Genomic DNA, 27774 nt, shown 5'->3' with positions numbered 1-27774 from the left:
GAATCGGGTTGCAAAGTGGATAGCAAAGGCTCTAAGTGCTGTGATATAGGTCCCAAACCCCCAAGCCCTCTCTCAGCTTTGCTCCCAACCACCAGGCCCATTTAGGACTTGGAGGCAATCGTGGCTGCAGGACGCCCCAGGATCACACACTCACACCCACGAACCCTGCACCCCAGTACAGCCCCCACAATACTCCACAAAGTCCCTCGTCCTCCTTAGGCCTCCACGGCTCCTCAGGAACCACATGGATATTGGGGAACAAGTAAAAAGCAAGCACTAAAGCAGCCCCCAAGCTGGTGAATCGCTGTCGCTCACAGTGTGGAGATGGGGAGGAGTGGGGTGTTCATGTCCGAACAAAATTGGCCTTCACAGTCAACTTTCCAAGTAGAGATCCTACTTTTACCTGTATCTCTGTGATCAATGACTGCTGGACCCCGTTTCCAGGATACCAGCAACTGGAGGCCCTGAGTTCACTCTGAGTGCAGAGTTTGGAGTAAACCCAAGCAGTCATGCAAGGACAAGGATGGCAAGCCCCACAAATATACATTAAGGTAAAAAGAAATGGGAAGGGGCTGTAGTGATAGCACAATGGGTACAGGATTTGCCTTGTACAAAGACGACCCGGGTTCAATTCAAGCATCCCATATGGTCTCCCGAGCACCACCAGGAGTAATTTCTGAGTGAAGAGCCAGGAGTAAACCCTGTGCATTGCCAGGTATGACCCAAAAAGCAAATAAAAAGGGGAGGGGAGATGGAGTGTAGCAGGTAGTACAGCACGTTGGGCGATCATCTTGCCCATGGTCAATCCAGGTTTGATCCCCCACGACCCCATAATGTCCCCCATCAGACAGGCATGTTCCCTGAGTGCAGAGCCCAGGAAGAAACACTCAGTACTGCTGGTTTGGCCCAAAACAAATTTTAAAAACCTTTATAGAATTCAATGGAGGCAGGGCAACAATGCACAGGATTGGGAACATACTTTGAATGCAGAACTTCTGACTTGATGCCGGACACGACCTGGCCTCTCAAGATCACTTTCGGTGACCCCAAGCACTGAGCAAAACAGCAACTGAGGGGGTGGGACTCTAAAAAATAAATGATCTTAGGGGCTACAATGATAGCAGAGTGGGCAGGGCATTTGCCTTGCATGCAAACCACCGGGGTCCAAATCCCAGCATTCAATATGGTCCCTGAGCACTGCCAGGAGTGATTCCTAAGGGCAGAGCCAGGAGTTACCCCTGAAAACCACTGAATGTGACCCAACCCCCCCAAAAAAACCGAATGAATGCATTTTAAATGCATTGTAGCACTGTCCTCCCATTGTTCATCGATTTTCTCGAGTGGGCACCAACAACATCTCCATTGTGAGACTTCTTGTTACTGCTTTTGGTATATCGAATATATCATGGCTAGCTTGCTAGGCTTTGACATGCAGGTGGAACAGTCTTGGTGGCCTGCGAGCTCTATGAGAGGGGCAGAGGAATCGAACCCAGGTCGGCGGCGTGTAAGGGAAACGCCCTAGTCACTATGCTATCACTCTGGCCCTAAATTTTAAAATTACAAATAAAAGATAATGAAAATGCCGAGTGTGTCCCTCAAACAATACCAGGAGAAGTAGCAAAACACTCAAATTAAGTGTGGAAAGAAAAGTAAATTCATTTGGTTTGTTTTGGGTCACATACAGCAATATAAAGGGCTTTTTCCTAGTTCTAGGCTGAGGAAATACTCCTCAGGCTGTGCCTGAGGACCAAATTGAATGCCAGAGATCAAACCAGGAGTGATTCCTGAGTGCAGATCCTGGAGTCACCTATGCCCATCACAAGCTGGGTCACAAAATAGAACAAACAAAGCAAAAAAATTAAGTTGAACTCATAAGAAATAAAGCCAGGGATTGGGGAGATACTCCAGCAGGTTGGGGTTTGCCTGTACCCTGCACACACTTAGCATTCTGACCTCCATCCATTCCTACGGGATGAAGCTCAGAGTCACATCGGGAAAAGTCACCGTTCCCTGAACCAACAAACAGAAAGGACAGGATTGAGGCCATCCCACCCCATAGTATGGGGCGTGAGAGGATGAGCCACCCCAGCACCCTAGAGGAGTTCAGCGCCTCTCCCTCTCCCCACACCTGTCAGGAGAAACCAGCTGCCACCCACATGTTGGAATAATGAGCCCAGGAATCCCTCACAGGAAGCCAGATCTGCTACAACAACACTATACTAGAAGATTCTGGACAGGTTCTAGACAGATTCTGGACTTCCATTCCAGGGATACATCCAATGAGAACTGCAGAGGGCAACACCTGAGCAGAAACGCAACAGGACCAAAAAAATAAAACACTGAGTGGGAACAATACACTAGACGCCCCCTCACCCCCAATGCCATATCCTACATTCCCTGTTCTATGTTCTAGGGATGAGAAGGGGACACACAATGTCCAGCGAGTGACTCAAAGCTATGTGAGGACTCAGAACTCTTTTATCTGGGCTCCCCAAATCATCCCTGGGCAGGTAAAAGTGACTTGGCCCCAGAGATCCTTTGCTCTCAGAGTCAGGCACATGCTCAGAACTGTGCACACTGCAGTGAGTGAACATGAGATTGTGTGACTGAGCAGGCAACACTCTCCAGAGCAGGAATGATAAAACGGGAAATGCATGTCCTGGCGAGAATTACTGCAGTTGCCAGGGCACATACAGAACCTGCACACCCTGGGTCCTGATGACCGTCAGGGGTGAATCCAGAGCACAGAGCCAAGAGAAAACCATAAGCATCTCCACTATGCCACAGAAACAAATATGAAAGAAAGCAAAACAGCAGGATGGAGTAACAGTACCGTGGGTCCAGGAAACCTGGGTAGGGCTGGCGATCCCTGCTGTCCATATGGTGCACTAAGAACCCTGTGGTGCAGTGTTGCAATGCAGAGCCAGGAATAATCCCAAGAATCATGATGTCTGGTCTCCATCACCTCGCAAGCAAAACAACAACAAAAAAACACAGGAGGTTATCCTTGGATCACTAGCACCCAAAATGATCCCCAAGTTCAAACAGGAGTGACCCCTGAGCACTGAGTTGGGAGTACTTCTTGAGCACCATCCAATGTAAATAGAACAAAACAAACAGGGACAAAAGTGGCCTCAGATAGCAGTCAGTCACCCCCGCCATGAACCCTATCCCAGAGCTTCCTCCTAAGAAAAAATCACATGCAAAGACAAATTCTCACAACGAGTCTAAAGAGTCAAAGAGCGCATCCTTAAAACCCTGTTTAATGGCTTTTTCTATGCTGCAAAAGTTTCTGGTTTCTCCTGAATCCTTATTCTTCTCTGTCTCTGCTCTCATATATTTCTTGTGTTAGTGTGTGTGTGTGTGTTTATGTGTGTGTGTGTTGGGCCAAAGCGGCAGTGCTCAGGAGTGATTCTGAGCTCTGCACTGAGGGATCAGTCTTGCCAGGTTTGAGGAATCCTGAGATGCCCTGATCTCTGTACTATAGCTCTGGCCATTGCTAAGTAAATTCTTCCACAGAGCACTAAAAGTGAACCCCGAGTAAAGGTCCCCATCTCAACAAAACACTATCTTCCTTAAAAATACAACTGACAAAAACAAAACCTCAACCCACTGTACTCACCCAATGGCCAGTCGCAGGAATTCACCTGATCAGGGAGAGATGAAGAGTGAAGGGGTGGTTCGCTTCTTGACGTGTGGGAGCAGAAATTCCTGACTGAAAAAAAGCACTAAATTGCGGTAAGATAGAGATTAGCAGGCAGGATACTTGCCTTACTGACCCCAACCAATCATCTGCATCTGCTACAACCCTGAGAGCAATGAGGGAGCACAGAGGCAGGAGTGAAACATGAGCATCTCCAGGTGGAGCACCTCCGGAAAAAAATAAACAACCAACAAAAAAAAAAGACAGGGTAGAACGTCAAATTTCATTGGCAAACCCCAGCCACTTGTGAGACACACCCGACATGGCCACGCATTTTATGGCAACCAAAGAAAAAGACGGACAAAAACCTGCCTTTTGCCAGTGGGGGCTGAGGCGATGCCCCTCAAAGTAGATCTGGAGTTTCTGCTTGACTCGTCCCGTTGGGGCAAACCAGATCAGACCAGACAGGGCCCAGTGCAGTCCCGTATTGGGGGGTCGGGATGGCCAAGGCCCCGCCAATGGACAGTGAATAGTGGACCTTTAATTTAATTCAGAACCAATTAGCATACTTATAGAATATCTGAAGGAGTTCGCAGTATAGGACAGCATGTATTGTGATTTATCATTTACAGAGGTCAAGCGTTTCAACAGAGACATGTCTTTTGGGGGAATTAACTCAAGAGAGGTTCTGTCTGAGACTATACAAAGAAATCCGCTTGGGACCACAAGCATCCGTGTGCTTTGCTCTTTCCCTGCTTATACATATTAAACAATCAAGTTTACTTCTTATTAATATTTGCAGTTATCTGGATATACACAGTAAGAAATAAACATTCCAAAACTTACTTCTCTGGGGTTCAGGAGCTAATGTTAAAATCTGGCTGGGTTTTTATCATAAATTCCACATGGAGTCCTCAGGCCAGTTTTGCTCCCCCCTACCCCATGGGGTCGGGTCATTTAGGTCCTGACAGCTTGGAAACAAGATGGTGCTTTATGATTTCTAGACTGTCCCATAATGAAGCCAGGGTAGCTTTGCTGCTTGCTCCAGGTCCATCAAGAGATTCTCTGTGGGATCCAGCTTTCTGGGGTTAGAAACTATGGAAACTGAAGCCTGATTCAAGTAATTATGATGAAAGCCCATCAATAAATATATTTCAGATTCAATTAACTCACAAATATTAAGAGCTTAGCATTAACGGTTTTTCTGTTTTGAGGCAAAGAACATTGCTCTATAATGCTAGATAATAGATTATATAGGTTATAGGGGAAAGAGAAATACAAATAAATGCCTACATATATAAAGTCAAGAATCACCAGATGATTTGACTTTATGAGTTAAATATAAACCTGGGGGATTTGGAGTGCTTATATGACCACTTGTCTGTGGGGAGGGGGGGTGTGGAGTGGCAATTCATTGATCAAGCCTAAAACATTTAGGGTTAATATCCAAGACTCATATGTCTTGGATATTAATTAAAGACATATCCTAGAGCGAAACATTTAACGAGGATCTTTAAGCCCCCTTTCTTGCTTTTTTTTTTGTATGCTGCAGAAATCCGTGTTTTCTCCTGAATACTACGACTCCTTCTTTGCTCTCACATCCTCTGTCTGTGTATGTCCGTGTGTGTGTGTGTGTGTGTGCATGTGCTTCAATTTTGGACCACAACTGGCAGTGCTCCGTGGTTATTGCAGCTCCAGTATCAGGCCTCAGTCCTAGTGGGGCACAGGGACAATACGGAATACCAGACATAGACCGAACCTGGGTTGACCACATTCAAGGCAAGCACCCTACTTGCTTTACTATTGCTCTGGCATTTTCTAAGTGAAATATTTCCACGGCATCAGAAGAGACCACCAGCAAAGCTTTCCCAACAACACCACCCACCCCAGAAATCAACTCTCTTTAAAATAAAACCCTCAAAACTTTAGCCCCAGTACTCACCACAACAGCTGATGGTCGTCTGGTAAGGGAGAGATTCCATGTGTGGGGTGCTTTGCCACTGGACATTAGCGAACAGAAATACTTGATCTAGGGGAAAATTACAAAATTTGGGATGAGAGACAGCAAAGCGAGTATGGAAACTGCCTTGCATGCAGCCAACCCAGATCAATCCCTGGCATCCCACTTGGTCCCCGAGTACCACCAGCAGGAATTCCTGAGTGGAGAGTTGAAAATAAACTCTGAGCATCTCCAGATATGGTACACAGACCAACCAAAATGATAATAATGAAAAGGTTTCATTTGTAAATACCACCCACCCTCAGGGACCAAGCCACAGGGTAGCCCCACCACACCATGGCAGTCAATCAAAGGACAGCGAAATGGGTCTCCTGCTGTAGGGAAAATGGGACCTGCCCTTCGAAGTGAATCTAAAGGTTCTACACTAGTGATGCCAGAGACAAAGGCTCCCGGACAGGTCCTAGTGCAGTCCGTGCTGGCATGTTGGGGAGGGCTAAGCCCTGCCCTCGGCAGGTCCTTCAGCGCCTCACACACGGCCTCTGACCCTTTCTGGAGTTCGCAGTGATCGTGGCCAAGGTGACCTGCACAATCACTCGCTCACACCCACGACCCCTGCACCCCCGCACAGCCTGCACTGCACCTCCCAAAGCCTCTGGGTCCCCCAAAAGCCTTTCTCGACTGTCAGGAACCGCCTGGATATCGGGAATGAGTGAAAAACAAGCGTGAAACCGTCTGGAAAGCTGGCATAGCCCCACTGCTCACAATGTGGATATGCGGAGGTGAGAGGCCCTCACGGTGGGGGGCGCTCACGGGAGGCCGCTCACGTCCTGTCAAAAAAACAGCCTTCATAGTCTCTCTGTCGTGCCATGATGCCAGGCCTCCAACTCCTCCTCTATCCACGAGAACAATGGCGGCCTGAGCCAGGCCACCACAGCTAGAATAGAAAGGATTTCTGAAGGGCCCATCTATGACATCACTTGTGCTTCCTCCAAGAGCCTGAAAGGGCCATGGTCTAGATGCAGAGAAACCCTCTTTGCCCAACCAGGTGAATCCGTGCTGCAAGGGGGATGAACTGATAAAGGACTGGAGAGGCAGCTGCTGGAGTGGTTGCTCACACAGTGGGGGGCTGAGGATAAAGAGAAGATGCCTGATCCTGTACTGGTCAGTCAAACATTGAACCAATGCTCTAACACAGTTCAGGAAAAACACATGTGGGTAAATTCAAGGTAAATCAGGCAGGTTGGTACAAGGCACCTGGTTGAAATTCCCAGGGAATTAATCAAGATGAGGAGAAAGCAGTGACTCCAAAGCCAGTCCTGGAGTTGCAGAGAGGAAATGACCTAGAGGCAGCCCAGAGAGCTGGATAGACACATGAAAAGGCCATGAACCAGATGCAGAGCCCCTTTTTGCCCACCCAGGGTAATCTGTGCTGCAAGAGGAATGGACTGGATAAAGGTGTGGAGAGGCAGCTGCTGGAGTGGTGGGTCACACAGTGGGGCCTGGGGATAAGAAGACCCCTGTTCCTGAACTGGTAAGTCAAACAATGACCCATTGTTCTCATACACAGTCCAACAAGTAAAAACTCAGTTGGTTTGATTCGAGGTAAAACAGGAAGGTTGGTACAAGTTACCAGATGTTGAGTTTCTTCGGGAAGGAATCAAGATGGGATGAAACGAGTGACTGCAAATCCAGCCGTGGAGATGCAGAGAGGAACTGGCCTATCAGCTGCCCAGAGAACTGGACAGACACTGGAAAGTGGAAAAGGCTGATAAGAACATCAGAGAGCACTGTACGGCTAACACGCGACCTCTTGAAAATGCCCGACCAGTGGACTCTTGCCTACAAGGGAAACCACAGGAAACGGTATCAGAAACACCATTTCAAATCCAGAGTATGGAACAAGAGGGGTTGGGTGCTTGCCTTGCATGTGGTCAAACTTGGTTCAATCCTCAGAATTCCAAATGGCCCCCTGAGCACCAAAGAATTGCAAATCCATGAGTAAGCCCTGAGCACTGCCAGGTGTGAGCCAACAACAAATATACAGAGATAGTATTTGTGTGTTATACATAATATATAAATATATCATATAAATTACATATATATCAAATTTGCTTATATTTATGTACATTTATGTACATATAGAACCTAGAGTATATTCTGACCTGAAGAATGGAGGCTAATGGAAAACAAACCATACAGTTCACCTTGGAGCCTTTTTTGGCCTATAAAAAGATCTGAATCCTTTTAATCATTCTAGTGATTAGATGGGACTTTGCTAATTCCAATTATAAAACTTATTTTTTCTCTGATATTATTGAACTGATGGGTGTGATCCAGGAATGTGATCAACCTTGCAAGTAACCACAGGTAAACGGAGCATCCTGCTGCGATGTGGGGAGCTTGCGGAACTGACCCATATTCCCAACACTATCAGACATTTGATTCAAGGGGACTCTTCGATCCTTTCAAATGTCGTTCTACGCACAGAAAAGTTCATTTAAACTGATTCCAATAGGTGTCAAAGAGATAGGACAGCAGGTAGGATATTTGTCTTCAACCAGGTTTAACAGGGCCGCAGAGCACCACCAGGAATAATCTCTTAGAATGTCTCAGTGTGACTCAAAAAGACGAAAAAAAAAGTGTAAAAATTTAAAACAAACTCTTCATTTCACTCCATTTAGGATCCTTGCCAGTGCCATTTTGCTAAGATGAGACTTTCAAAAATATTTATCATTTATACTTTCACAACTCTAATCAGTACTTGAACACAGGGGAGGCAGAGATGACACAGGAGGGAAGGAGCTGCTCACACACAGCAGATCTGGATTCCGACCACAGTATCCCATAAGGATCCTGAGGGACAGATGCCTGAGCTCAGAGCCAGGAGTGGACTCAGAAAGGTGTGTCTCTCCACAATGAGTCAGGAGAAGGCGTATCTGATTCTCTGCCATAATCCGCCAAAAGCCAGGGCCTCTAAACCAAGCTACAGGGCTGGAGCGATAATCCAGCGGGGAGGGCATTTGCCTTGCACACGGCCAGCCTGGGGTTCAATCCCGCCATCCCCTATGGTCACCAAGGCAGAAATAATTCCTGACTGAAGAGGCGGGAGCAATCCCTAAGCATCTCTGGGTGTGACCAAAAAGGAAAAAAAAAAGTCAAGCCCGAGTCAAAGCAAAGATTGAGTCAGTGGTGAGCCTTGACAGCCCTGAGCGAAGGGCATCTGTTTGCCTTTTTATTTATTCACATTACTCCTAACTTTCACCAGAAGATTCAGAAAGTTCAAGTTAACATACACGTGAAATCCAAATGGTGGGACACTGGCATAGACTTTCCCTTATTGACGGACATCACAGGAACCTGTAATACACTACCAGGATTATTTCCTTCCTGGACGTACTTTTGTAGCACACAAACATTCTGGTACAACAAAATATGTTTTACCAAGGGAACCTAGTTTGACATTGTAAAGTGGTTTTAGGGTATCAAGTCATCTAGTATGAATTTTATGATGTTTACAAGGCTTAGGACTTGGGATATAACTAAGAGTGGGCTGGGGGAGGTTAGGGGAAGGGGTCAGGGAGGAATCTGAGGGAAGAGGGGAGAATCCAGGAGGAAGAAACGGGAGGAGGGGGGCTGGAAGATTGAATAAAGGGGACAAGAATCCAGGAGAATTTCAGGAAGGAGAATCCAAGGGGAGAATAAGGGAGAATGGAGAAGGGAATCAAGGAGAATAGGGAAGAAAGACTACAGGAGGAATTCAGGAGAATCGGGAGGAGGAGGATGGAGAATAGAGAGAATCAGGGTGAACTGAGGGAAGGAAAATCAGAAGAGAATGGAGATGAGATTGGAATTAGCTGCAACTGATATCAACCAGTGTGGCCCTTGTTTCCTCCTTTGTCGACCCATGCCCACTGGCCATCCAGGATGGGGGAAGCAAGCGGTGTGAAACCACTGAACACAGGTGGCGAAGGAGAGCCCTAGTATTCGTATTTATTTTTTAAATACACACTAAGGGTCCTCTACCCCCAAGAATTAGATTCTGGATTTATTTCTGGCCATGGCAAGGCCTGAACCCTAAAAATAACATACTGGTCCACTGACTTTCTTCATTCACGTAATAATATTGATTCCAAATTTACAAATCTTACAAGCAGCTAACTCATACTCAGTAACTGTGTTCCTAAATCAAATTGCTGAAAGGCCAAATCATAAGCCATGCTTTGAGTTCTGAAACCAAACAATATGCAATGTAAGAATTCGTCCAATGGAACATCCTTGAATGAGGCAGTGCAGGTGGAGGACGGTTTTCATATCCCAAAGCATCCTAGAGCAAAGGGAAAATCCCTTGGGAAGATCACTGTGAGAAGCTTGGCAATCCTACAAGAGCTTTTTGGGTTTTCTTTTTTGAATACTTTCAGTGATGCTCGGGGACCTATATGAAATGCTGGTTACTGAACTGGGTCAGCAGTGTGCAGGGCAAGCACATCCCCTGCTTTACTATTCCTCATAGCCAAAATAGCATTATTTTGGGTTCACTCATTCACTAAACAAAAAAGTCAAAATATATTTTGCAGATACAGCAACATTATAGGCTGTGGAGTGCTGCTGTAAGGCACAGAAGGTGAGGGAACAAGGAGCATGAATCTCATGGACTGACAGATGAGGAAAAATAATGTCAAGCCAAGAAAGTAAAGCACAGGATCATTCCATGATGGAGAGTACAGGGGAGCAAAGGGCAGCGTGAGCACTGCACATACACCTGGATCCAGGAGCTCAAGGCTCCATGGTCAGCATCGTGTTTCACATGAGCTTAGGACACCCACACTGCCCAGGGCCTGAGACAGGTAGGGTCCTCAGACACTCCCCTGTATGCACGCCTTTCCTCACTGGCTTCAGGGCTCCTCTTTACAGCCAGGAGATCACTGCAGGCTTTAACTCAGAATGCCCTGAACCCTACAGAGATGGAGCATGGCTTGGGCAGAAGGAACAGGTGACAAGTAAACCCGGTGTGTCTATATAAAAACAGAGTAAATTAGTGGGAAGGTATCAACAGAATTTCCACTTCTGAAATGCCACATATCTGTCGTTATCCAAGAGCTATATGGGGCCCCGGAAAATACCAGAGATAGTATAGCCCTGATCTTGCACACAGCCTAGAAAAGTTTGATCACATCACAATTTGTAATTTTGTTTTTGTCTGGTTTGGGGTCCTCACCTGGGGATGCTCAAGGCTTCCTCCTGACTGTGTACTCAGGAGTCACCTCTGCTGGTGCTCAGGGACCACATAGGATGCCGGGAATAGAACCCATGTCCACTGCTTCCAGGACAATCACCGAACCCACCTTACTCTATTCCTAGCACCTCATGGTATGTCATCAGCCCACTTGAAGTGATGCCTGAGTGCAGTCAATCCAAAAATGACCAAAGATGGCCAAAGCACGCAATTGTTTTTAAACGTAAACAAAAAAGGATGCAGACAGACAGTATAACGGGGGGCACTGAACTTGCTCACGGCCAATAAAGGTTTGATTCTGACATTCCATAGGGTCCCTCAAGCCGTCAGCTGTGACCCCTCACTGCATAGTCCAGAGGAAAATATTGAGTCTTGCTGAACCAACAACCATTGGAAGTGATCCCAGGCACTAAAATAGAGTAGTGTCTGATAGGGTGAGACCCTAAGAAATGAATGAACTGTGGTAGGAGAGACATTACAGTGGTAGGACACAGAGGCTGCACACACATACAGGACTGATCCCCAGCAGCACCGATGGTCCCAGACTATAGCAAGAATAACTTAATACACATACAGAAATAATCTGAGTACTTGCAGGTGTAACCCCAAAGCCAAATCAATGCAAAACAAAAAATTTGAACTTGAGGGCCAGAAGTAGCAATAGGAGGACTGAGGCAGCCCAATCACTGCTCCTATGAGCACTGCAGAGTAACAACTGTGCACAGAACCACTGGACCCCAAACGAGTGACCCTGCTTTCAGCCCATTATACTAAACATACACCCCCTGCACCCCACAGCCCATATTCTAGGGACAAGGGGGCACTCAATGCCCAGTCATTGACTTAAAGCTGTGCATGCACATATGTGCCTATAGGACTCTCATCACGGTTCAGGGCCATTCCAAATGGCCCTCGAAGCGGCAAAAGTGTCTTGAGTCCAACAGCTCTGCCAGCCCCAGAGATCCATTGCTCCGGCTCTCTGGGACCAGCGCATGCCCAGAACTGCAAACAGAGCAGCGAGTGAATGCAGAATGTGTGATAAAGCACACGAGTCTTTCCAGAGAGTGAAGAACAAAATAAGAGAAATGCATGTTCTGGGACCTGAGTTATTGTAGCTGCCAGGGCGCAAATGGTGCCAGGAGAAGCAAGGAAGGCCGTGATACACATCAGGTAGGAATCCGGAGCACAGAGCCAAGAGGGAGTCCTGTGCATCTCCCCTGTGGCACGAAAATAAATATGAAAAGAAACAAAGCAGCAGGATTGTGTAACAGGACAGCAGGTTGGATACAACTGGTAGGGCTGGTGATTCCCACCAACCCATAGGGTCCCCTAAGCACTGTCAGCTACAATGCCGGAGGTGCAGAGCCAAGAGAATAATCCCCAGAATCACTGGTTTTAGCATTCTACACAAAACAAAATGCCCATAGACAAGCCTAAGACCCCCAGCAACCCATATGGTCCCTGAGATCTGTCAGGAGTGATCCTGGAGCACTGAGGTACAAGTACTCTTTGAGTTGGGTGAGGTCCAAAGGCCAAATACAACAAAATTGACACAAACATTGTCTCAAACATCAGAAATACTGGCACTCCAACCAAGAGACACATCACAGGATCCTTCCTGAAACAATTCAGAGACATTTGGCCCAGGAAGCCTGAGCACTCCTGTCACTGCATCACTTCATATTCTTACTCCCCTCCTACCTGGGGATGGTGTGTCAGATGGCATGTCACCATCTTCTCCTGCCTCTGTTTCTCCTGAGGACCAGAAACCTGGAGAAGTCAGAGCTGTGAGCACTGGAGAAGAGCAAAACCCTCAGTTCTTACCAGTCAATCTCTTGGGTACTGGCTCACATACCCACCTGGGGGCCACTATCTGATGCCTCTGTCTCCCCAGGAGTAGCAAAATGGTTTGGCTGCTGTACTGCCTTCGCCAACAGAAGGTCTGAGCTTGGCTACAAGAGAGAAATGTCAGCCCTGCCGTCTGCCTTGCCTTGGGCACTCTTCCCTGGATCCCACAGTAGGTTCTCACAGTCCCAGTCAGGGTCTGACCCCAAAGCTAAGAGCTCACACGCATCAGCACCACCTGCAGGCTGGCAGGAGGACTGTCCCCAGAAACCATAGCCCAGAAAATGGCTCTATTCACTAGGAAGCCCTTCTCTTCTAAAAAAAAACTTTCTACAGACAGACAGACACACACACACAAACACACACACACACCCTTTACCCACAGTACACACCTCGCTAGAAAGGAGTATAGACAAGGATTTGCAACTTGATATGAAAGCAGAAATTCCTGTTCAGACAGACAGTAAAGCTGGTATGATGCTTGTCTTGCTGACACCAATAACATCTCTGCATCCCAATAGCCCCAGAGCACTCCAGGGATAATCCTAAATACAGAGCCAGAGTAAACCCACGGGGTACCTCCAGGCATTTAGAGCCCCCCCAATATCCACACCAAAAATATCTGCAAAAGAAAACTACCATTAACAAACTCCAGGAACCTGCAGATCCACAGCCTCAGATGGCCCCATCCCACAAGGGCAGCCAATGAAAAAGCCGATGGGAACAGGGTCTCTTGCCAATGGGGGGGGGGGGGGCTGCTGCTCTGCCCCTCAATTTGAATATAAAGATTCTACAGCAGTGAAACTGGGGACAAGTCCCCACATGGTTCACCTGGGAGGGTCGGCATGGCCAAGACCCGAAACTCAGCAGGTCCCTCACTGCAAGGGCCTGCAATTCCCACGCTCAGCCCTGCACCCAGCCATAGCTGGTCCATTGCGGAGCTGGAGGCATCCTGGCTGTAGAAGCCCCCTAGGATCACACACTCACACCCTCAAGCCCTGCCTCGAGCCCTGCACCCCAGAACAGCCCCCACAGCACCCCCCTCCCAAAAAGCTCTGTCCCACGTCAGAAACCACCTAGACATTGAAGAACAAGTGAAGCACAAAGGCGTAAGTGCCCCTCAAGCTAGTGGGACCCGCAGCTCAGTGTGGAGAAGGGAAGGCACCAGACATTCACAGGAGGCCATCCCCATTCTGCCATAGAATGGGCCTTCAGAGTCCTGCTTCTTCACGGGGCCCTATGTTGTCATTTACCCTCAAGAACAATGACTCTCTCACCCCGTTTCCAGTAATAGAAGCACCAGGAAGGCCCCACTGTGATGTCACTTGCATCCCCGCAAGCAGCCTTAAAGGGCCAGACTGCAGATGTGCAGAGAACCATTATACCTGCCCAGGTGAATCTGTGGCACAAGGGGGATGGGCTCGCATAAAGGGGTGGAGAGGCAGCTGCTGGAGTCACGGGTCACATAGAGTAGGGATAGAAGACAGTAAGGAGAAGTCCCCTGGTCTTGTACTGGGAAAACAATGAACCAATGCTCTCACACACAGTCCATTATGAAAAATGAAAAGGTGGTTAATTCAGAGTTAAACAGACATACAGGAGTTGGGGCGGGGGGGGTATGGGACAATGAGTTTCTCCGGGAAGTCATCAATCTAGATGGGGTGAAAGCAGTGACTCCCAAGCCAGTCCTGGAAATGGAGAGAAGAACAGGTCTAGCAGCAGCCCAGAGAGTCGAAGAGAAGCTGGAACAGGAGCAAAGGCTGGGTGTTTGAAGGACTGAAACAGAGAGCACTTTCACTCACCGCTCTACCCCTTGATAACACACAAGTAGTGGACTCCCGCCTACAAGGAAAACTCAGGAGGCAATTTGAGAACATAATTTTTTAGATTTACAAATTTTGTGCTTGGGTTTCGATTATACGATGATTAAATACCCATCTCTCCATCAGTGCCCATGTTCCACCACCATGGATCCCAGTATCTCTCCCACACCCATCCCCGCCCCCCCCATCCCACCCTGCCTCTGTGGCAGAGCAATCCCTTTTGTTCTCTCTCTCCTTTTGGGTGTTGTGGTCTGAAAAGAGGCATTGAGTGGCAATCATGTTCAGTCCATAGTCTACTTTCGACATGCATCTCCCCTCCTGGGAGGATCCTCCAAACACCCTTTATTTGGTGCTCCCTTCTCTATCTGAGCTGCCCTTTCCCCTAGAATGCCCGGCTGGCCTCTAAGCCATGGAGTAATCCTCCTGGTACTGATCTCGGCTATTCAGAACATAATTTTAAACTCAGAGATGTAGTACAAGTGACTGGAACCTGCCGTGAACTTGATCGACCTGAGTTCCATCCCTGGCATTACAAATGGGGCCCAAGGACCACCAGGAGTGACCCTTTAGAACTTCCAGGTGTGCCCCAAACAAAAATATATAATTAAGTAAATAAAATGCAGCATGTGGCCCATCCAAGAATGGAGTCATACATGAAGCTACCAGGCTGTAAACTAGAATGGCCATTTTGTGGACTTGCTTGGCATTTTGGACAGATCTCAATAGTGTTTAACATCCTGGTGAATATATTAGATTGTTGGGATTTTACTGCTTCCAAGCAAAAGTTTGATCTTTCCTTTTATTCCCCCCTACTACTGATGAATTGAGGTCAGGGGGACCCAGGTACGTGACCACCCTTTATTACTAGTCATCACAGTTAAGTGGAATTGCCTATTGAGATGGAAGCGGATGTTGGCAAATCTCTCATGTTCCACCATTTGTGTAACATTTGATTCGGGGTCCTCTGGATCGTCTCAAAGAACTGGCAAATGTTATTCTAAGCACAGCAAAGTCCATGTAACATGTCTTCATCTACCCTATTAAAGAAACTTGCCTAGGCCATTCTGCTAACTTGATACTTCCTAAACATTTTTTCCTTAATGGTTTTACAAATCTAATGGAAACCTGAATATAGAGAGTGAAGAGATGCTGCGGCAGATAAGGTGCTTCCCTGCACACAGGTGACATGGACACCAAACCCAGGGCCTCATAAGTTTCTTGAGCCACCCCCCACCCCGTCATGAACTGCTGAACTCAGAGGCAGGAGGACGGTCTGAGCACAGCTCAGTGTGTCTCCCAAGAATATAGTACACGGGGGCTTGAAGAATGGAGGTGAGCTTGTTTTTCTAATTTCAAAGGATTTGCTGCAGCATCACGGTTAATCTCTGTCATTAACTTCCACAAACCAAACCAGGGCCTGTGAACCAAACCGGAGTGGGAGCAAAGAATGAAATAGTGGTGAGCCTTGACAGTCTGAAGTAGGGAAGCAATTGGTACCTGTTTATTTAGTTCTAATTTAATCACATTTTTCCTGACTTCTATCACCAAGTACCACTATTTACAAATTAACAGACATATCGAGTCCAAATGCAGGGACAGTGGCATAGCTGCACCTGGGTGATAACAAGGAAGTACCTTTCCCTAATGTGCTGACGTTATGGGGAGGGTGTCCCACATTACCATGATTATTTCCTTCTTACCTCCACGTTGGGGCACCCTTACCTCCTTAAACAACGAAACCATGTATTACTGAAGCGGTTTGTTCTTACTGGGGTTTTGGTATTAGGGCATCAGTCATTCAGTATGAATTTAACATTGTCTCCTAGGGTCTGAGTGGAACACAAAGGCCTCCCCACATTCTTGACATTCATAGGATTTCAGACTGGTATGCATTTTCATGACTGTAAGTCATGTAGATTAAAGTAAGGTCTTTCCTATATATATATACCCCATGGTCCTTGGGCCCCATTTGTAATGCCAGGGATGGAACTCAGGTCGATCAAGTTCACGGCAGGTTCCAGTCACTTGTACTATATATATATATAGGAAAGACCTTACTTTAATCTATATATATATTATAGTTTCTCTCCAGTGTGAATTCTCAGATGCACAGCAAAGCCTGAGTACAGCGTGAAGGCCTTCCCACATGTCTGACACTGGTGAAGTTTCTCTCCACTCTAAAGTTTCATATGTTGAGTAAGTTATGAGGACAGACTGAAGGTCTTCCCACGTGTTTGACAAGCATGAGGATTCTCTCCACAATAAATTTTCCTGTGCTTAAGAACCTATAGAGACTGAGAAAAGGCCTTCCCATTCCTTAAAAACAAAAGGCTTCTCTGAGGTATGCATTTTCATATGCCTAATGAAGGCTGAGGAATGAATGAAGGCCTTCCCACACTCCTCACATATATAAGGCTTCTCTTCAGTACAACTTGTCATAAGCATAGAAAGGCCTAAGGGAAGAGTTAAGGTTTTCCCACATGGCAGACACTGATGAACTTTCTCTCCAGTATTTAGTGAGGTCCCCAGATTGAGAGAAGACAATCCCATGTTCCGTACAAACATAAGATTTCTCTCCAGTATGTTTTTTCCCATGATTACAACGACTTGGGAAAAGGTCAAATACCCTCCCACATTCCCAATATACAAAAGATTTATCTCTAATATGAAATGTCCTATCCTGACGAAGGCTGGAGGTGAGAATGAAGGCCTTCCCACATTCCTTACATATATCTGCTTTCTCTCCCACGTGAATTCTCCTCTGTAAAGTAAGTCTAGAGGATCTAGTAAATCATTCCTACACTCCTGATATATATAAGGCTTCTCTCCAGAATGAGTTTTCATATACACAGTAAGGCTGAGGATAGAGGATTCTCACCTATATAAGGCTTTTTTCCTGGAAGAGTTTCCCTATGATCAACTAAAAAAGGCTTCACCACAGGATGCCCAGAAAACCATGAAAATTATTACCCATATTACTGACATTATACTGACATTACTGACATATTACTGACATGATATTACTGGGCTGGAGCGATAGCACAGCGGGTAGGGCGTTCGCCTTACAAGCGGCCAACATGGCCGACCCGAGTTCGATTCCTCCGCCCCTCTCGGAGAGCCCGGCAAGCTACCGAGAGTATTCGATATGCCAGACACAGTAACAACAAAGTCTCCAATGGAGACGTTACTGGGCCCGCTCGAGCAAATCGACGATCAACGGGAGGGCCTTTACCTTTTACCTTTACCTTACTGACAAGGAAAATGATGCAGGTCAACACTCATGTGTCCCTAACAAAACTCAGGAAAAAAACAGAAAAAGAGTGAAAAAAATCTCCATTTCCATATGCCCAGATTGGTGCCTAGCAGAGATACAAGACCCAGGTTTAAGAGATCAATTTAGTCATGCTGAAGACTCCTAAGAATCTTTAGACGTGAACCCATGCAGTGAAATAGAGCAGCATCCGACAGGGTGAGGTCCAAAGAAACTAACATCTTGGGTTTAGGGCAATAATACAGTAGGGAGGGTGTTTGCCTTGCACGAGGATGACACGGGTTCAATCCCATGTATTGTATATGGTCCCCTAACCATTGCGAGAAGTAATTCTGAAGTACAGAGCCAGAACAACCACTGAGTATAGCCAGTTATGATCCAAAATGCCAAAAGAGAAAAATAGAAAAGGAAATGAACCTGTGACCAGAGTGACAGTACAGTGGGGCAGGCACATGCCTGATAACACAAATATGGATTTCATCCTTGGAATCCATATGGGTCTGCAGGACAGAAATTTATATATAGAAATTCCTAAATATATACTCAGGAGTAATATGAGTATTGCCAGGTGCAGTCCCCAATTCAGATAGAAACAAAACAATAAAATAATGAATGAAGTTGCAGTGCTGGTGCCATAGTACAGTGGGTAAAGCACCAGCCTTGTAAGCTGCTGACTGGGTTAATCCACAGTACCCACATGGGCCCTTGAGCACTGCTAGGACTGATCCTTCAGCACAGATCCAGGAGATATGGGGACATGAGCCCTGAGTCAACACCCAAAGCAACAACCAAAATGAGCACATTCAAGTGAAGGGCACCACAAGAACTATAGTATCTCAGCAATAGAAGAGAACTAGAGTAACCTGATTCAAAGTAGGGTCATAGGGAGCTTCATAGGAAGCTTCCCTTTCATGTGCACAACTCAAGTGTATACAATGAAACCCACTTGAACCCGAGTCCACCAATAGTGTTCCCTGAGCACAGAGCCAGAAGTACAACCCGAATACCACCAAGTATAGACCAAAAACAAAAATAGAAAAAAAAATAGAGGACCAAGAGAAACAGCAGTCCACACATCTGTCAAACATCCGCCCCTTCTGAACTCACAGGAGACCCCGTGGACCTCTCCTGGCACTGTCGGCTCCAGATGGCCCTCAGCGACAGCCACAGGTGCTGGCAGGTCTCCAGCATCATGTCCCCGTAGAGCTTCCTATGAGAGGCGCCCAGGTAGGTACATATACTCTTTGGGTGTGAAGCTTACAGCCACGTCAGGGAACGTTCTGAGTCATGTACACCGGAGGGAGGGCAGTACTAAGGGCCCATTGCCACCTTGCTCTAGGTAGTGAGAACGGGATCGCCCAGAGTCACAGAGAGGCTCCTGGCCAACAGCCTCGGGAGAAACCACATTACATGTGCAACTTGGGTGGATGAGCCCAGAGATCACTCTAAGGCAGTTTGATCAGGTAAAATAGGAGGATGCTATACTAGAGGGTTCCTGGGAGTGCGAGTCTTGCACACAAACACCCCAGAGTCAGTCCCAGCACCACTGTTCCAGTGAGCACTGCAGAGAGGAACACCTGATCACAGACTTGGCAGGAGCCAAAAAGTGTTGCTGGGTGAGGCCAAAAATACCAAGCACACATGCCCTGCATGCCACAGCCTGTGATCACTAGGGAGGAGAACAGGTCACTCAATGTCCAGTGAGTGATCCAAAGCTGTGTAAGGACGTGTGTGCCATATGACTCCGAACTAAGGGTTCAGGACCGCCCTCAATTCCTCTTAAAGCAGCTGTCTCAGTAAGAAAAACCTCTGCTAGAGAGATCCTTTGCTCTGCATCCCCGGGACTGAAGCATGACCAGGACTGCGCACACAGCAGTGAGAGAATGTGAGACTGTGTGACTGAGCAAGTGAGGCTCTCCAGAGCACAAGGACAAAATAGGGAAAACACAAGTCCTGGGGTCCAAGTCACTGTAGCTGCTTGGCATATATGGTACTAGCACATCCCGGAGGCCCCAAAACCCAGTGAGAGTGAATCTGGAGCACAGAGTCAAGAGGAAGTTATGAGCACCTCTCCAATAGGACAAAAAATATGAAAAGAAACACAGCAGCAGGATGGAGAAAAGGACATTGGATCCGGGGACAGTGAGTAGGGCTGGGGATCCCCACCATACCATCTGGTTAATCAAGCACTGCCAGGTTCAATATTTAATACAGAACCAGAAATGACCTGAGAATCATTGGGTGTATCCCTCCCATCACCTCACCTCACCAAACAAAACAAACCTGAACAAATAGGCCTCTGACTATGGCACATCAAAGTGTTCCTAAGACTTGGCATGAGGGATCCTTGAACACTGATCGGCAAGTACTTCTTGAGCATCCCTGGGAATGGCCCTAAAACCCAAATTCAACAAAACAAACAGGGAGAAAAATGTAGTCAAACAGCAGAGCATGGGGCACTCCAACCAGTAGCCACATCCCAGGACTCCTTACAGAATCGACTCAGAGACAGATGGCCCTGGACACCTGTGTGCTCCTGTCACTGCATTCTGTCATCTTATCACTCTCCTCCTACCTGGGCACGGTCTGCCAGATGGTGCATTATCATCGTCTCCAACATCTATTTCCCTAAGATCAGCAGGAAGCTCTTTCCAAAGACCTGGAGGACAAATCAGAGCTGTGAGCATCAGAGCGAACTGGCACGTAGCCCTAACCAGGAGTTCCTGCTCTGGCACCAGGAATGTCCTGACTGGCCTCATCTTTTGGCCCGAGCTCAAGACCCTCCCAGAGGACACACTGCCAGATGCTTCTTCCTCTTCAGGTAATGCAGAAGTGGGTTGGCATCCGGACTACCTATTATGAAGGCAAGGCAAATAGCTGAGCTGCTGTCCTAGCTCTCAGGCCCCTTGGTTTCACTTTAACTGAAAATACAGCTTCACAGGAGTCTAGTGTGAAAAATGAAAATTAGGTGCAGGGAATAGCACAGCGGGTAGGGCGTTCGCCTTACAAGCGGCCAACATGGCCGACCCGAGTTCGATTCCTCCGCCTCTCTCGGAGAGGCCGGCAAGCTACCAAGAGTATTCGATATGCTAAACACAGTAACAACAAAGTCTCCAATGGAGACGTTACTGGGCCCGCTCGAGCAAATCGACGATCAACGGGAGGGCCTTTACCTTTACCTTTACCTTAGGTGCAGGGACTAGAGTGACAGCACATCGGAGAGGGCAATTGTCATGCATGTGGCTGACTCTGGTTTGATCCCCGTATCTCATAGGGTCCCCCAAGTCCACCAGGGATCACGGGGCCAGGTTTGAGGGCAAGATGGTAGAGTTCATGGGAGGGCTGCTGGTACCTGGCAACTCCCAGAATGCAGAACTGGCTACAATTTGAAAGGTAGCTGGGGTTGGAAAGAGAAACCAGTGGGCAGAGCACTTGCGTGTATGCAGCAGACTCAACTTCATAACCTGAATCCCCAAGGAGTGATTCCCGAGTACCACTGGGTCCGGCACAAGTCCCCAAGCCCCACTCACCAACACACAACCAAATAAAAGCAAAGAGGAAGTTATCTGCCAAAGGTGGAGGTGTGAAATCCAGCAGTATATTCTCAAGAATTGTTTCTTTAGTTTCTCTTTGTTTGGGGGCTACAGATCCAGGACTTAGAGATAACAGGCCAGGCTTTCACAGACCTATGATTTTACTACTTTGGGTATGAGATTTTGTGTAAGAAAGAGGAGGAAAAAATACACTCAGCCTGAAAGAAATCTTAATGTTGAAAGTCTGTATTTTTTCTCAGAGCCTTCAACTCCTCCTTTTCCTCCTGACAGTGTTTCCTTTGAGAGTATTCCAGAACGTTCACATCTAAGAACTTAAAATAAATATATCAACAAAGGGGAAGGAGAAAGTATACCAGGCTGGAGCAGATGCCAGCCAGCTGCAAGCCCGGGGGTTCTCCTCTGGTACCTACTGTCCACTGGTACAATGAGCAGATAGCAGGATGCAGTCCTCAAGCACTGGCAGGTATGACCCCAAATCCCATCGTGTCTGCTCCCCTAGTAGTGAATAGACCCCCAGGAGAGGAGCTCAAAGGGCGAGAACAGCTTTAAGTTGGGCAACATGGAATCTAAGAGATACATGGACAGAAGGGGAGAGTCCCTGACCATTTCCAATTTGCAGCAAAAAGAGGAAACCAGAAAATAAAAGGCAGGAGAGATATTCACAACCCCCCCCAAAAGTTCAAAGATGTTCATTGTCAAGACAAATTCTGGAGTGAGACTTTTTTAACTGGGGAATTTTTGTGCCACAGCTCTCAGTGTACAGAGGACCCTATGAAATGCTGGAGACTGAATCCAGGCAAGCTACGTGCATGGCAAGCACCCTACCAAATGTATTATCACTCTAGCCCTTTATATAATTATTTATTTTTAAATTTGAGGAGGTTTTGGTCCATATTGTAGATGCTCAGGAGATCCCTGGGCGAAAGGGGGTCAAACCCTGGTTTGCAGCAAGACAGGCTTCCTCCTGGCTGTAGAACTGCACCAGCCACTAGAGTGAGACATGCATCTGGTCTGGGAGAGACATTCAATGGGTAGGACTATGCTGAAAACTTGACAGGTGAACCAAAAGATCTTTTTGCTGTAGAAAAATATTATATACGATTAGCAGAGATAGTACAGTTGATAGGGTGCTTTTCTTTCCAGCATTAAGCCAGACTCAATTCTCGACAGCAGATAGGGTCCCCCTGAGCACTGCCAGGAATGGCGTTGAGCTCAGATCCTAGACTAAGTCCTAAGCTCTGAATGTTGTGACCCAAAATCTACAATTCAAAAATAATAAATCAAAATTTTTCTGTGCAAATGGGCTGGAGACATAGTACAAGCTGCAGAGAAAAATGAAAAAAATAAAAAAGATTTCACTGCTGACATTTCATATGGTTCCTTGTGCACCACCTGGAGTAACCCAAGTATAGTCAGGTGTGTCTGCCCCCCAAAAAACTACTTAAAATTAATTAACTAAAATAAATCAGTAAGGGTGAGGGAGCCATAGTGATCATATATCCTTCATGAGAGGGCTCAGGACATGCACTGAAAGTGTAGAGGTTACTGCCCTTGACTGGAGAGGATGGAATTTATTTCTCTGTTTACTTGCATTTTTTCCATTTTCCTCTTTTCTACTATTGTGATGAATTAAAAAGTGACACTTGATGCCAGTCCACTCGCACCTGTTTCATCAAGTTTAGTGGAGAGTAATCCCTTAGAATGACCTGAAAGGCATGTTCATTCGAATTTGGAAAGTTTTGAGAAAGCCAAACAGAAAATGAGATCTGGTTCATTACCTCATTCATCTGAACAGTTGCTGGGCCACAAAGAGGGTCCACAGGATTTTTTCACATTAGATGCTGAAGAATTGTTGATTTTTTTTTTACCTCAGATGGATTGCCAATTGGAGAGCTGCAGCCTTTACAGATTCAAAAGGGGGAAAAGACTTTCATCCTGACACCAGAACTTAGTCCCCAGAAACTTCGGGGTTTGCCTTTTGAAAAAGCTTCAGCATGTTATTACCATGGAATTGAATACTGCCTGGATGACAGAAAAGCCTTGGAGAGAGACGGGAGATTTTCCCAGCTGCAGCCTCGTCTCATTCTATACGAAACCCAGACCACCTACACCTGGGACAACGTCCCATTCCCCACTGTGCTGAGCCTTCTGCCATCGTCTGCCGTCCTGCCTAAGCCTGGCAGTGTCCCAGATGGAGAAGCCCTGCAGAGCGAGTGGTGTCCTAAAGGGAAACGGCTGAAAAGGTGGGGGGGGGGCGAAGGACAGGAACTGTGCTTACCCCCACAAAAGATTTGTGAAATCGGAAAGTTCAGATTGTCTTGTTTCACATATGAGCTGCGGGAGTCACCAGATTCCTGCAGTGACCTCCAGAACTCCCCAAGCAGAACCATCAGCCTGTCCCTCCGCTGCAAGTCTCAGCTCTAAAACGCCAAAAGCCACCACAACCAAGGCCAGTTTGAGACCAAAAGGTGCCTGTGAATCAAAACCCTGGAGGCAGATTAAAGAATCAAGATCACAGAAGCACACACGGGTACTGAAAGAAGGTACTGAAAGAAGTCGTTATTGAAATCCTGAAGAAACGCAGTATTCCCGAGGCTCATGAATGTTTCACTGCATGGAGTCAGCGTCTCTTTGAGATCCCCAAGTTCTATCTAAAGGATCTTAAAACTTGAAGGGGTCTATTTGAAAAAATGCAGAAGACAGCAAACAAAAATGTTGAGCAGGTGATTGAATGTGTCTTAAAAAAAACAAGAACAAAATAACAGAAGTATACTCTTTGGACAACTAAAATCAAGAAGACTGTTCTTTACTACTCCCTTGGTTTCAAACTAATGATTTCAGACGTTCCTTAAAGAATATGATAGTATGTTGTTCTTAATAATTTTATAAATATCCCATATTTGTATAGTTTAGGGTGCTCAAATAACGTATTTTAATCTTATACTTATTTTATAGCTTACCTTATTTGAAGTGTTAAAGTTGATTCTTATATCTGTATACTAATTATACAAATAAATTAAGAGATATCCTTTAAAAAAAAAAAGGAGGCCACTGGCCTGGCGTCCCAACACCCAATGACGTCCCCGAGTCCCGAGGAGGGACCCCTGAGCACCAAGGGGTGTGGCCCTGAAATACAAACGACAATAATTTAAATTCTTTCTCTTGTTCATTCTGTTATTTTCGTTGTCTCTGAAACTTTTCGAGCAACCCTCACTGCCCCAACCCGATGCTTCTGACCACCCGCTTTCTTTAGATGTTGGGGAGATCTCTCTTCTGCTCGAGAACCCTGTGTGGTCGCCGGGATCGCATCCGGGGGCTGCGCACGAGGCCAGTGACCCCCTGCGAGACTAGCGCCCCCCCAGGCATCTTCCTAAATCAGTTTTCTTCAGGAACCCCCGACGTTTCCTAAAAACCAACTGACAAATCAGACAAACCTCTGGCAGGGACCCGGGCGACCCAGGGAGGGGCCAATGCCCCTGACCGGCACAGAGCAAACCGTTCGCTCACGAAGTGGAGACCAAGGGGGCTCAGGGCGCCCAGGGCGACCACTCAGCGACCCACAAGAAAACAGCTGGCCAGGGCACCCTGTTCCCCCGGGTACCCCGACACGGCTCCTTCCCAGTTCCTCACCTTTGCCAACAATGGCGGCTGACAGGAACTTCCACCTGAAAAGCGGATTCTGTGCAGGTGGAGGGCGGGAAGGAAAGACCCCGGTTCAGTGACGTCAGCATTAAAGGGCCAGGCGCCAACTTTTCCTAACCAGGTACTTTCTGGTAAGGAAAGTATTTTTGTTTCTTTCCTTCAATCAGGTGACCAGGACATCTGGGGACGGCCAGATCCAGGAGAGATGGACAGTGAGGGACTGAAGAGATGAGCATATACAGCAGAAAGTCTTTATTAAAGTTTTATTTCACAGTCCCAGTCATGGTCCTCCCATTATTCATTGATTTGCAAGAGCAGGCCCAGTAAAAGCTCCATCGTGAGACCTGTTGTTACTATATTTGGCATATTGAATAATCACAAGGAGGTTACCAGACTTTGCCCTGCGGGGCAGATACTCTCACTAGCTTGCCGGGCCATCTGAGAGAGGCAGAGGAAACGAAGCCAGCTGTGCCGGCTGACTGCATGCAAGGCAAATGCCCTACCGATGTGCGATCACTCTGGCTGCGACATCTGTCACCCCATTGATCACCAGGGTTGATTCGGCTAGGCAGGTGTCCCCTTTCTCCCTCACCACTCCATGTGCATCCCTCCCAAAGCTGCGCTCGAAGAGGACGGCCTTCCCCAAATAAAGACAGACCAGTCTTTGGTCGAGGGTATACGAGTAGCTGCACTCCCCTGCTAGAACCTCCAAAGATTTTATTAAAAGAATAAAATTCACAAAGTTTTTTTGCCAACAATCTCCAGCACCAAGCCTCAGAACCACCTTCTCCTGCCCATTACTTCATGGATCAGCATTAGACTCCAAACAAAGACCTGGAGAAGTCAGAGCCGAGAGCCGAGAAAGGACAGACCTCTAGCCCTGACCGCGAATGTTCATGTCTTGGACCTGGAAATGTCCTGATGGCAGGATCCCTAGGGCACCAAATCAACGCCCCCCCCTCCCTGAGAAGACACTACCAGATTCTCCTTCCTCTCCCAGGAATGCATAGAAGTCTGGAATTTGAGCTGTCTGTCAGGACAACTGCTGCCTCCATCTACAGGGCAGGAAACTGCAGCCTTGAGACTTGACCCGGGATTCCAACCTGGGCCCCACAGGAATGTCCTTATGGATCCAGCTAGGGGCTGACTCCTAGACCAGGAGCTCCTTTGATTAAGCACCCCCTGAGCTTCAAGGCTGCTCGAAGCGACCACAAAGTGGTTCTGCCATGGGGACAGTCACAGGGCCTCAGATGGACAAAATTTTAGGCTCTTTTTGCTCACACAATTATTGTGTGTGTGCGTGTGATGTGTCAATTAGGGGCCACAACAGGCAGTGCTCAGGGATTATTTCAAGTTTCGCACTGAGGAATCACCCATAGTGTGGCTTGGGGGGCTGCTGGAATGTCTGGGAATTGAACCTGAGCATGGGAAGTGCCCTCCCCACAGCAATACCACCCCAGTCCTTTCTAAATAAATTTTTTCCAACACATCAGGATTGATCCCTGAATAAATATCTCCTCATACCCCACCAAAAAACCAAATATCTTGCTTTAAAAAGAACTCCATTACAAGCAACATCCACTCTACATCTGGAGCTCACCTAGTCAGAGTCAGAGAGTTGATAAAGAATAGAGGGATGCTTTTTAACTTGACTTGAGGGACCAGAAATTCTTTATCAGCAAAAAAGATACCACTGTGGGGCTGGTTAGATAGTTACAAGCATATGGTGCCTGGGGCTGGAGAAATAGCACAGCAGGTACGGTGTTTGCCTGGCACGCAGCCAATCTGGGTTCAATTCCCAGCATGCCATATTGTGCCCTGATCATTGCAAGCAGTAATTCCTGAGTGCAGAACCAGGAGTAAGCCCTAAGCGTCACTGCGTGTGACCCAAAAAGAAAAAAAATGATTATATGTACTTCCCTTACTGGTAAAAATCAATCATCGTTATCCCATATGAAACCACAGTCACATGGCTTCATGTGATGGATGAAAATTATTTTGACTAAATGATGGAAATAATATCTGAAGGTATATCCAAGAGCCTGGAGCAGCCTCTGAGCACCTAGAGGTATGCCCCCCCCCCCACAAAAAAAGCCCAAAATTCTCTGAAAAGTAAATATTCATTTACAAACCCTAGCCATGGGAAAGAACCATGTCCCCACGATGGCATGCCTCATTCAAACCTTTAGCCTCATTCTACTCACAAAAGTGTGTGTATCTTTGTGAGAGTTTGAATGTCAGCAATTGAACCTGGTCTTGGTAACGTAAGAGCCCTCCCCACTGTAATACCACTCTCGCTCATTCAGAATAAATTTCTTTCTAATGCAGCAGGAGTGATCCCTAAAAAAATATCTCCACCTCCTCAAAAAGCCCAACTAGGTGGGATTGGTGTTTGAATATGAAATGTAATCAAATGTAGTAAACTACCTTATAAGATAGAAAAAATAAAATATAATCCCTTTTTTTAAAAAAAAACCTTTACATGCAGTATTCACCCCAACAGCCGGGTTCTCCTGGTCAGGGTCAAGGAGCTGATGAAGAATTGAGAGGTGCTTTTCAACTTAATTTGAGGGAGCCAAAATTCTTTAGCAGGAAAAAGACACCAAAGTGAGGCTGGAGAGACAATTAAGAGAACAGAGCTTCCCTTAGTGAAAATAATCAACCCTCAGCATCCCATATGAAACCATGATCACTGATGGAAACAATTTCTGAGGGTAGAGCCTGGAGGAACTGCTGGGGAACTACAAGTGTGCTCATCCCCCAAAAAACACCAACCAAAATAGTCAGAAAAGTAAATATTTAT

The 27774-nt window shown here is 46.8% G+C and overlaps 1 pseudogene; it reads left to right on the top strand.

Moving 5' to 3' along the window:
- LOC130023739 (mdm2-binding protein-like) overlaps window positions 1-24091 on the top strand; it is a 39454-nt pseudogene extending 15363 nt beyond the window's left edge.
- Window positions 24092-27774: the final 3683 nt, after the last annotated feature.

Source organism: Sorex fumeus, unplaced genomic scaffold, assembly GCF_029834395.1.
Source record: "Sorex fumeus unplaced genomic scaffold, SorFum_2.1 ptg000024l, whole genome shotgun sequence".
Classification (NCBI taxonomy): domain Eukaryota; kingdom Metazoa; phylum Chordata; class Mammalia; order Eulipotyphla; family Soricidae; genus Sorex; species Sorex fumeus.
Note: the sequence above shows the minus strand (reverse complement) of the source record. Positions and strands in the feature narration are given on the sequence as shown.